Raw genomic sequence first — 12,703 nt, 5'->3', positions numbered from 1 at the left:
ATCGGGCTCTCTGCTCAGCAGGGAGCCTGCTTCCCCCCTCTCTCTCTGCTTGCCTCTCTGCCTACTTGTGATCTCTCTGTGTGTCAAATAAATAAGTAAAATCTTAAAAAAAAAGAAAAAAAAAGATCGGGATACCATAGTCTAAGAAGAAACTAAATTTTGATGTATACTGCATGGGGGGTAAAAGGAAGTACTAAGAAAGGCTGCTGTGAGTTTATTTTCACAATCCTACTCTGAGAACTAATGATCTAGAGACTTCGCCTGTCTGACTTTTGGAGGCACCCCAAAGGATTCTATTCGGAAATGTATCCTTCTGAGAAGACTAATGCAAATACAGTGAACCTGATTTATAGGACAAATCAGGCTCAAAATTTCTTCATAAATTTTAGAATTACATTAATAGATTAAGGAATCACTAAATTTACATTATGTTAGATCACTCGATTGCTAAACATTGCTTCCTCTTCTCAGTCATGCATTTTCCAATTAAGTAACAATAAAATCTCTAACCCTCCCACTCACATGGAAACAGCTAAACCTCACTCTTTCAGGTCAGATGGGGGGAAATTCAGGGCACAAAGAATGAGTCACCTTTGTCCTTCCTGAGGGATTTTAGAGCAAATTTCAAAGCTCCTTGCATTGGCTGATAAGAAAAAAAAAAAAAAAAAACCACACACCATGCTATCTAAACGTGGACTGAGGTTAATTAACACACTTGGCACCCAGGGCACACCCGTCCTGTGGTGGTTATTCTTTTTTTTTTTTTAAGATTTTATTTATTTATTTGACAGACAGAAATCACAAGTAGGCAGAGAAGCAGACAGATAGAGAGAGAGGTGGAAGCAGGCTCCCTGCAGAGCACAGAGCCCGATGTGGGGCTCGATCCCAGGACACTGGGACCATGACCTGAGCCGAAGGCAGAGGCTTTAACCCACTGAGCCACCCAGGTGCCCCGCCTGTGGTGGTTATTCTTGACCCAGCTCCTGAAGGTCAGCAGAGCTAGCTGATCATTCTCTTTCCCAGCTGGAGGCTCTGCATCGCCCACAGCTAAAATATTACGCTCAGATATCCGTGTTGTCAACTTCGTGCTGCGTCTATTACCTGGTGTCCCATTCCGCTAGGGCAAAGGTGCAGCCACCTTTATCGATATCAACGGCAACAGCAAGTTTGACTGCATCCAACTCACAGTGGACGTAAGCTGTACAACACCCTTTAAGAATATGAGTTTTCGCATTTTTTTTCTTTTGTAGCAAATATTCAGTCAACCTTACTTTCCATCTGGTGTATATAGCAATGCATTTTGAGACATCTTCTTTAAGGTATTGTATACCATGGGGTGCCTGGGTGGCTCAGTGGGTTAAAGCCTCTGCCTTCGGCTCAGGTCATGATCCCAGGGTCCTGGGATCGAATTCTGCATCGGGCTCTCTGCTCAGCAGGGAGCCTGCTTCTGCCTCTCCCTTCCTCTGTCTCTCTGTCTGTCATAAATAAATAAAGAAAATCCTTTAAAAAACAAGTAAAATTTGTTTATAGATAATTTAAAGATAAAATAAGGAATTAGGTTGCTTTAAGATCAGGGAGGGAAAATCAAAATTATGTGATGTTTAAGGCATCAAAAGAAGAAAAACAGAGTTTTATTTTTCTAGAAATAATTCCTTAAACGTCTCCTGGAAGTGAAAAATACAGAACATACAAACAACTTTTTCACTTTCCGCTTTCTTTATGATATTTAAAAAACACAATTAGTTATTTTCAGAAATAAAGATGTGTTGACCTGTGGATAAAGGTTGGGGACAGGTGGTGTTGGTTGCTTTGGGATGGCAGATAACTATTAACTTGTCTCTAAAAGTTTACACAAGCCAAATGAATCAAAAACATGCCTAACTTTTAAAAAAAAGATGGTCCTGTTAAGCAGTCATGAAACACACAGGTCACATGGCAAAGACAGATTCAACTATGTAATAAACATTTAGACATCTTAGTTCAAGGTGGTGAACTGACCCTAAGCAATTTTCCTTCTGTCTCCCTGAAGGCTCTTAAAGTGCATTAAAAAAAGATAATAGTATAACTACCCATGCAAAGAGACTAGATGAGCACCTCAAGGGATAAAAGGCTTCAATGTATTCCTAGAATACCAATTCCTAGAATTGGTAGAGAAATGATAATTCATGAATTAGGAGGAAGGAAACCAAAACCAGAAGTATCTGAAGAGGAGGCCAAAGTGTAGACAGATGCCATACTTATCCTAAAGAATGCCAGAGAGTTTAGGGACATGGGAATGCCAGATATAAAGGAGAAGAATAGTGACATGGAGCTGAAAAGAGTAGAGTCCATTATCCAACCAAGAGAAGTTCCAGAAAGACAGTACAGAAATAGCAGGTGCAAAAAAAGTATCAAAGAAAATAAAAGATAATTTATCTGAGCTAAATAACACAAAGCATCATATTGATAGGGTCCATTGGGTAACCAGTAAACATGACGTATATGTACATATATACATATTAATAATATATTATTTTTAGTTTGTGGCTGAGTTGCGTACTAGGATTATTTTTCCTTCTCTACAGATCTAATGTCGTGACTATAACACTGAAAAGGGAATATTCCTAGAGTGATATTTAAATGCATTCCCTTTTTAAAAAAATATCTTCCTAGTGTATTCTTGTCTATTTTCCATTGGCCAACTTCACTTCAAGGGACTATAACCCTTAGTGATATTGGGATATAATAAGAAATATACTTACTTTGGTTTTTATTCCAGGCTTCTGGCCAGAGCTCCTAAAACCTTTGCAATTTCCTAAGCAATAAAGGTGCTAGAAGCATCTTTTGTTCTAACATTTGGTCTTGACCCAGTTTCTGACAGAGAACTCCTGAATCTCTTGGAATTTCCTGAATGATAGGAACACGTTTGGGTCTAAAGAAGCAGACCTGGATGGGCTCCTGGATGGCTTCAGGATGAGGACTGGTCACCTGAAACACCACGCTATGATTAGAAGCTTGGAACTTTTGGGCCTACTCCCCATTCTCCAGGGAGGGAAGAGGGGCTGGAGACTAATAATTGATCCAGCCTATGTGACGATGCCTCCATAAATATCTCTGAACCACGGATTTCGGAGAGTTTCCAGGTTGCTGGACTCCTCGAGGTGCTCAGAGGCTGACATAGCCCGAGAGGACGGGAAAACTCAGCCCCTCCCGCAGCCCGGGCCTTACGCGCTTCCTCCACCTGGCTGTTCCTGAGCCATAACCTTTTATAACGAACCGGTGACCTCATAAATGGTTTTCCTGAGCTCTGTGAGCCGCTCTAACAACTGACCGAACCTGAAGAGCGGGTCTTGGGAACTCTGACTCATAGCGAGTCAAAGTGCAGATGACAACCTGAGACTCGTGACTGGCGGTGTCTGAAATGGGAGCAGTGTTGTGGGACTGAGCTCTGAACTTGGGGGATCCAAGTTAACTCCAGGTAGATGGTGTTGGAACTGAAGTGAGTTGTAGGACACCCAGCTGCTGTTGGAAATTTGGTCAGTGTGGGAAAATGTCCACACATTTGGTGACCAGAAGTGAAGTCATGTGGAGATGAATAATGGTTTCCCCTTTTCATCGCTGCACCTCCCAACACACACACACACACACACACACACACACACACTTTTGGGTAGCCTCGTCTAGCCTTAGTGGCGTGTCAGAAACAAGACCTCCTGTGCTGTGTTGGGAGACTTCACGGAGGTCTGACAGAAAAGGAGCAATCCCACACAGACGGGGCTCTGTCCAAGAGGGCCATTAAGGAAGCATTTGAGGAAATGCGAGAGGAAGCACACAGTTTGTGTCCTTTAACCCAGCTAAACATTCAACTGTGAGGCAGAACAAAAACATTTTCAGACTTCCATCTCCTTTTTTAAATGTATTGATATATGACATTGATAAAGCAAAGTGTATAATGAACACTTACCCTAAAATGTACAACTCAGTCAATTTGTACATGCATAGGTACCTGTGTAACACCGCCCAGACTCATATACAGAGCATTTCTGGAACCCAATTTTCATCTTGCCCCTTGACAGTCAATACCCTGCCCCCTAAAGGTAACCACTATTCTGACTTCTAATCTTACTGTGTTTGGTTTTGCAAGCTCTTGAATTTCATAGAAATAGAATCATGGAGGTGCCTGGGTGGCTCAGTGGGTTAAAGCCTCTGCCTTCGGCTCAGGTCATGATCCCAGGGTCCTGGGATCGAACCCCGAATCGGGCTCTCTGCTCAGCAGGGAACCTGCTTCCTCTTCTCTCTGCCTGCTTCTCTGTGATCTCCGTCTGTCAAATAAATAAATAAAATCTTAAAAAAAAAATAGAATCTTGTAGTATATGCAGTTCTGTGTCTTTTGCTCAAAAATATTCATGAGATTCGTCCATGTTATGGGAAGCAGGGATTTGTTCTTTATTGTGGTGTAATCTTCGATTGTATGACTCCACTAAAATTCATTTATCCATTCTCCATTTATAACATTTGGTTTATTCTCAATTTTTGGCTCTCATGAATAAAGCTGTACAAACATTCTTATATGTCTTTTGGTAAACCTATGCATTTATTTCTCTTGGGCAAATATGTAGGAGTCAAATTCCTAGATCATAAGGTAAGTGTATTTTTAGCTTTACTAGACACTAGACTTTTCCAAAGTGGTTGTCCCAATTGGTACTCCTACTAGCACTATGAAGGTATAATAATTAAGATAGTGTGGTATTGGGGCAAAAATAGAAAAGTCAGCAAATATATATATATACACACATATATATATGTATATATATTCAAATTAATATCATATATTATAAGCATATATTAATGTGCCATTGCAATTAAGTCAAAGGAAAGATGGTCTTTTTTTTATAAACGGCGCTGGAGCAATTATATATCTGTATGGAATAATATTAAATCTTGACCTCTACTTCACACCACAGCCCCAAATTAGAGAAATCATAGACCTAAGTGACCTAAATTGTAAAGGTAACAAACAAAACTTCTACAGTAGAACAGAGGAGACTACGTTTATGATCTTGGGGCTAGGCAAAGATTAAATAAGGAGTACACAATGATCGCTCACCATAAAGAAAAAAAAATAAAAACAGCCTTCATAAAATGAGGAACTACTATTCATCAAAAAATATTAATAAGAAAGTGAAAAGACAAGTCACGGACTGGGAGAAGATGTTTGATAATAAATATGGCCATAATGGACTCATAGTCTGAATATATAAAGAACTTGTACAGATCTATAACCAAGAAACAAAAAATGTAAAAATGGACAAACCACTTGGACAGCCACTTCACAAAAAGACATATCCAAATAACCAGTAAACACGAAAAATTCTCCATATCATTAGCCATCAGGAAAATGCAAATTAAGATCACCAGGCTATACCACCTCATACGAACTATCGCTTTATTTGAAGAGGCTTGACGGTGGCGAGGAGGTGGAGCAGCTGGAAGTCTCAGATGTTTTCAGATTTTGAGGTGCACTAAAATTAACCTCCCATAACTCTTTCATGAGAAGTCACTTGAGGCTGTATTTTTGAAAAATAAGGAAGTAATCTAAACCAAATGAGAAAATAAGATCTAAAGCGAAATGTCTCTAACCCAGGGGAGCAGGGAAAGAATGCCTTGGGATTATGGCCGTGCAGTTTTTCAGGCTGAGCTGCTTATTCAGATAGAAGCAGGAGGAAAGAACACTCCAACATGATCTCCAGGAAATAAAGAAACGTGGTGGAGTAAGCAGCTTCTTGAGCATATGGTGAAAGCATTTGATAGGAGTTTCAAAAAAAGGAATCCAGGGGCGCCTGGGTGGCTCAGTGGGTTAAGCCCCTGCCTTCGGGTCAGGTCATGATCTCAGGGTCCTGGGATCGAGCCCCGCGTTGGGCTCTCTGCTCAGCGGGCAGCCTGCTTCCTCCTCTCTCTCTGCCTGCCTCTCTGCCCACTTGTGATCTCTGTCTCTCTAATAAATAAATGAAATCTTAAAAAAAATTTAAAAAAAAAGGAATCCATTCAAACATCAGACTAGGAATATCACCTTTTTTGTGGTATGGTCATGAGCTTAGATCCATAGGGAAGGAAAAATAATCCTAGCATACAACTTGGCTCAAAGTTAAAAAAAAATATAGATATTACTATCACCACGAAATATATTATATGTCATAATGATGTAGATGTTGTCTAATTGTTTTCAAATTTTAGAATTAATGAATAGACAAAGCACAGAAGAATTGGCTGTGCTTAAAAACTGGGAAGTAAAGTTGTCAACCTTGACAATGTAAAATTAAAGGTACAATGGAAGATACAACAGAAGGGGTGGGGTATTGGCAAGACCTGAGGGAGAAAAGGGATATGCCATCCAGACATGTGGATATGCCTATGGAAAATCTCCTAGAAAGAATTTCATGTGGTCAGATGCAGGACAGGACCAGCTGAGAGATACCAGATCTGACGGGAAAAATGAACAGATGGGGAGTGGCTGGAAATGTCCAAATGCTCCAGCCCTTTTGGCTTGTGTAAGGTCCTGGAACTGTGACCCAAATTCCATAGGGGGCAGTAAAGCCATAACCCTTAAAAGACTGGTTCGTTTTACTTCTATATAATAGAAAGGACTTAACAGAGAAATTAAGTTTTGTTAGAAGGAGTCCTACATGCTCTAAAGTACAGGGAGTCGTACACTTTGGTTTGGAGTCAGACTTTACAACTACACTAGATGTATAGAAGGATAATTATGCAGTATTGGGAACATCATACTTGTACATCAGTAATAAATTATAGTGTATCCACACACTGGAATACCCATCATACATTCATCTACTTAGATCTATGGGTATGATCCCATTAATGTAAAAAAAAAAAAGAAGCCTCTGTGTGTGTGTGTGTGTGTGTGTGTGTGTGTGAGTTTAGGTGCATGGCAAAGGTCTGGAAAGATGCACACCAAAATATCGATACAATAGTGTGAAGAGGTGAGAGGGATCTGGGGTTAGGTGAAAGGGAATTCTCACTTTTACTCTATATTATGTTTTGTTATAGTTTGTTATGATATATATGTTAGATTATGTTGTGTTAGTTTTTGAGTATTTAAATTCTTTTTCACATAATCAGATTTGTGCATATTTATTGTTGACAAAATGTTTGGTAGGGGATACAACTCTGGCCAGCCTGTCTTCCATCAACTCTTTTTTAAAACCCCCTTGGGGTGCCTGGGTGTCTCAGTTGTTAAGCATCTGCCTTTGATTCAGATTGTGGTCCCAGGGTCCTGGAATGGAGTCCCATGTCGGGCTCCCTGCTCAGCAGGAAACCTGCTTCTCCCTCTCCCACTCCCTCTGCTTGTGTTCCTTCTCTCTCTGTGCTCCCTCTGTCAAATAAATAAATAAAATCTTTAAAAATAAATAAATAAAATAAAAACCCTTCAATGTTTCCTACTGCTCCAGGATAGACCGCAAGGGCTTTTTTTTTTTTTTCCAAAGATTTTATTTATTTATTTGAGAGAAAGAGTACAAGTAGGTGGAAGGGCAGAAGGAGAAAGAGAAACAGGCTCCCTACTGAGCAGGGCTCAATCCCAGGACTCTGGGATCATGACCTGAGCTGAAGGCAGACGCTTAACCAACGAGCCACCCAGGCACCCCTAGAGCCCTCAGTTTTTAACATGACTTCAAAGCGACTGTGTCTTCTTCTGTGCCTTCCCTATACTTAATGTTAAGGGCCCTAGAAAGTGCCGTCCTGCCATGTGCCTATAGTCTCAGCTAAGAGCCAACAACACATTCCTAGCATTAGATGTTCCATCTTTCCCACCTGCACAGGATTCATAGATAAAGGAATTTCTTCCCAAGTGACTATAGGCAATGTTTTAAACCCATGTTTTGTTTCTGCATAACAGAGATCTTCACCTTTTCAACCTTTGATATCTGTTTCTTCACTACCCACCAAGAGAAGACTATGTGAAAGTCACTAATTTTAGGTTTTGGTACAGTATGCCCTACTTCCATCTCAATTTCTATGTCAGTCAGTCAGGATTAGGTTATGCTGCAATAACAAACAATTCCCAATCTCAGTGTCTTAAAGCAATGGAAGTTTACTTCTTGCTATGCTACACGAGCATGGTATGTTGGTTGAGTTTAAGAGGCCCTTTTCAACATGTTCCTTCTTTACAGACCCAGGCTGGGGCTGGTTCCATCTCCCTGCTTCTACTCTGTGCAGAGGACTCTATATGCTTCGTCTCATTTAATCTTCATAGTTCTCATTCCTGTTTTTCAGAGGAGGAAACTGAGGCATGGAGGTAATAAGCAATTTTCCCAGTGTTACACATCTAGGAAACAAAGGAATAAGGATTTGAATCTGGACAGTGTGTTTCCCACAAAATTTAAGTACTACCTTTTATCTTCATAGAACAATGGTGATCAAGGAAAATGTACAGAGATACTGAAAATCACTGGGATGCAGGATAGGCGTCTACCTCAAAAGATGATCTTGTGTAGGGAGACGGTGGTAGGGTTATGGACACTGGGGAACATATGTGCTATGGTGAGTGCTGCGGAGTGTATAAACCTGGCGATTCACAGATCTGTACCCTTGGGGCTAATAATACATTATATGTTAATAAAAAAATAAAAAATTTAAAAAAAAGATGATCTTGCAAGAGAATTCCACTTTCAAACCTAGAATCTTAATTAGTGACAGCATATAAAGACAAAATTAGCTTATGGCATTAAATAAACAGTTAACAATTGAGAATAATGTGCATCTATTTTAGTAAGTCCATTTACTTCAAAAAAATGTTTAAAGCATAATCATTAAATAAAGTACAGTACGGTTTCCAGATCCAGGGCCACTGTGAGCCCTGGAGTGTTTGAGATTATCTAGGGAGACTGGACGTGAGGCTGTAATGGCTATGGAGGGGGAGCTGAGGTACATGGTCAACCTGAAGCAACATTCTAGGTGGAGAAAAACCACTCTGGATGGAGAAAGCTGGATTCTTCTTATTAGACTTGCTCCAAGAGCTGAACAGGGTATGCTGGGGAGGAGCCTTTTGAGTGTAGCTCTTCATGGTGTCTCCCTTTGTCCCCTGATGCAAGTCGAGAGTTCCATTCTCCATCTCTAGTGGAGCTCCAAGAGATTAGGATCTGAGAATGGAACATAGGGGACCATCATCCTTTGAGGTCAAGTATAAGAATTGTCTCTAACTGTCGGGAAAGGAAGACCATCTCTCAACCTAGCAAGCACTGGACATGGCAGAAATGTCCACTGATGTCAGGGAGATGGTGAGTCAGGCAGCAACTGTAGCCACAGCTGCAAAAGAGATGTCACCTCTTCATTCGTGTGTGACACGTTGATCACACTTTCCTCTGTACAAAACTTTCTTTCCTTGACTTTTCAGGAGCCCATACTCTTGTAGTGTTTTTCTTATTTCGATGCCTATCTCACAGTCTTTCCCATTGCAGTAAATGGAAAACTCCATTCGTTTTGGCCAAACCATAACCTACCCCAAGTCCTCTTTCTTCACAATGCCACAGGCAATACATTATCAAATCCTGTCAACACTACCTTCAAAATGTTTCCAGAATTTGACCACTTCTCAGCCTCTCCCCTACCACCATCTTCATCTGAGCCACCATCTTTCACCAGACCCATGGCAATGGCCTCCTCACTGGGCTCGTTGCTTCTGTCTTTGTTTACCTATAGTCTCCTCTCAGAGCAGCAGCCACAGAGACTCCATCACCTCAGGGCTCTATCACCTCACGCAGAAATGGTCCTATGTGATCAAGTCCTCTCTTACATGTTTGGTCTTATTCCCCATTGCTCGCTCCCTCTCTCACTTAGCTCCAACCACACTGGCTGTCCCACAACCATACTGAGGCTGGTTTTGCTTCAAGATCTTTACACTCGTGCTTCCCTCTGCCTGGAATGCATCTTGTCTCACAAGTCTGTGTGACTCACCCCCTCACCTCCAGATCTCACCTCGAATATTCCCTTTAGTAGAGAGATCTGCTCTGACCACCCCATTGAAAGTAGCAGCCCTACCTTCCTTAAACCCCTCCCTATCCCCTGCGTAACGGCACTCCAACAGGTAAGCTTATGCAGTCCTTGCCTGCTGGCCTAAACCCCATAGGTTGTAGTAGAACTCACCTACTTCCCTTGAGGTCCTGCTGACCGCCGGCCTTGAGGACCAAAGCGCCAGACTTTCTGGAAGATAAGGCCTGACTGCCCTCAAAAACAGCCTCTTATCTTCAGTAAGAGACACATGGGAGCCCTGATTACTGGCAGAGTGGAAGAATCTGGAAGCCTTGCAAAGACAAATGATTAACTGCAGAGCAGCGGCCTGTCCTGCATGTAGTCCCATCACCATTTCCCACGCCTTCCCCTTTAAAAACCTCCTGCTACTCCCAGACAAGCTCTTTGGGAAATCAGTCCGCCATCTTTCTAGGCTGCCCCCTTCCAGAATAAAGCTACCTTTCCTTTCTGACCACTGCTCTTCTCTCAACTACTGACCTTAGGGCGGCTGGCGAGCAGCAGAATTTGAGTGTGGAAGCAGTCCACTGTCTGGTAAGACCTGCATTACTTCTTATTTATTATTACTTCTGTGTAGCGTTGATTACTGTCTGAACACGTGTGTTTCTTGTTTGCCTCCCCCCTGGAATGTAAGCTCCGTGAGGGAAGACTTTTGTTCCTCTGTTCCCCCAGAGCCTGGAACAGTGTCTGGCCCCTAGTGCATGCTAAGTAAATTTTTACTGCAGCATTTACTGACCCCCTCCCCCCCACTCCCCGGCCCCATGTACCGTGTCGCACGTGGGAAGAGACCAGGGAAGGACAAGAGGCGTTGGGAGCCTGGCAAGAGGAGGCCTGGAAGAGCCACTGAGGAAGACAAATGAGACACAGTCGAGAGACCTCCGATGGGACGGCAGGATTTGGCATTTCAGGGACGTCTCTGAGGAAGAGTTGCTGCAAATCAAATGTCAGAGTTTCTCCAGTTTATATACTCAGAGGCCTGGAAAATGAGGGTTCCAGAGTGATGGGCTTAAAGCTTGACAGATTTTAATCGGTTTAACAAATGGATACGTTTTCTAGGAGCAGCTGGAGCTCTAGGGCTGCACATCTTGGGGGAGAGATGGAAGCCCGCAGAGCCATTGTCTGAATCTTAGGGAGAGCACAAACTTTCAAGTTCACAATCAGGACAGGATCAGTGGCTTCCTTCTGTCCCCTGGTGGCAGCACCGCTAACCTGCAAGGGAGTTAAATTTCCTTGAAGAAGTGAAGGCAAAACAAGAATTTCAATGTTCTATCTACCAAACCCCGTACCAACCCTAAATGTGTGTGCGCAGGTGTATTTGCTCGGGGGTAAAGACGTCCCAGGGTTTCTTCTCCATGAAATCCGACGATGCTTTGATGTTTCTGCATCAAAGGGGACCAGTTCAACGAAAGACATTACCCTGCCAGGTAATGGTTGGGATGTAGAACACCTCCCCAACCCAGGCCCTCCCTGACCTCCCTCATAAACCATCTGCCAAATGTGTTTGTAGAAAGAATTTCTATTGTGGTCAGAAGGTTAATACAGTCAAACTCAAAGTTCCCTCCAACTCCAGGATTCTACGGCTTTATGACGAGCCCTTCTCACCCCATTCCCTTCTAGTCCGTGAGTCTGGGCATTCCGAACTTGTCCAGCTTCCCCTTGCCAGAACCATGTGCTTCTTCACCATGTGCTCTTACTTCCGCCTAGTAACAGATTTTTTTTTTCTCTTTTGCTCCTGAGTTTGTTTTTTAAAGGGCTGGTACAGGATCGCTTTAGCCATCTATGTGTACATTGTACGTATGTCCGTGGGAGGAAATGTTCCTTCCCGTGTGCAAATATATTTGCTCGCTATTTTCAAGAGTCTGAATTGTTTTCTGTCTTCTTAAGACAAATGATTTTTTGATTACAGAAGAAATGCAATATATTAATATTTAAAGAGGTATGCATGTTAAAACCCAATAATTCTATTTCTGAAGTATTTTTAGAGAAACATTTGCACACAGACACGAGGCGGATTGGGCAAAGATACTCGTGTCAGTATTGTTGATAAGAGTGGAACATTGGAAATTACCCAGTTGCCCACAAGGAGGAAAAGGAATAACTGTGGCTGATCCATACCATATAACCCTAACCCTAAACTTAACAAGGTGGTTTGGTGTGTGTTCACTTGAAAACAAACCCCCAAGGTATACTGTTGCCTGAAAGGAACAGTCCACAGAATCATCTCTATTATATACAATTTTCCGGTGGTACATGTATATATGTGTATAAATGTGGGAAAAATTACATGCATCAAAATGACAACAATTATTACCTCTTATTACCCTTGGGAGTGGATGACAAGGTGGGGAACCAAAAGGGACAAGATGGAGAGCAACGGCCTTGTTAAGCTTTTGTTATATTAGAAGTGCGACTCATAAAAATGCATTCATGTATGACTTAAATTAAGGTTTAAAAATTAATATATAACTGTTTATCTGTTTCTAACCTATAATCTATAAAGCCCAGTGTGATACCTCCTCTTTTCTTCTCCATAATTTATCTCTTGTCCTAGTGGTGGTTGTTATCTTTTTGTAAATTTGCTTTTACGAACGGTATGGCAAAGAAAATTCTTGTTTTTTTTCTTCATCCATTAATGCTATCATTTCTGTTGTATAGATTCTAAGAACTGAGGTCATGGGATGTA

The sequence above is a fragment of the Lutra lutra genome, chromosome X (assembly GCF_902655055.1).
Source record: "Lutra lutra chromosome X, mLutLut1.2, whole genome shotgun sequence".
NCBI lineage: Eukaryota > Metazoa > Chordata > Mammalia > Carnivora > Mustelidae > Lutra > Lutra lutra.
Note: the sequence above shows the minus strand (reverse complement) of the source record.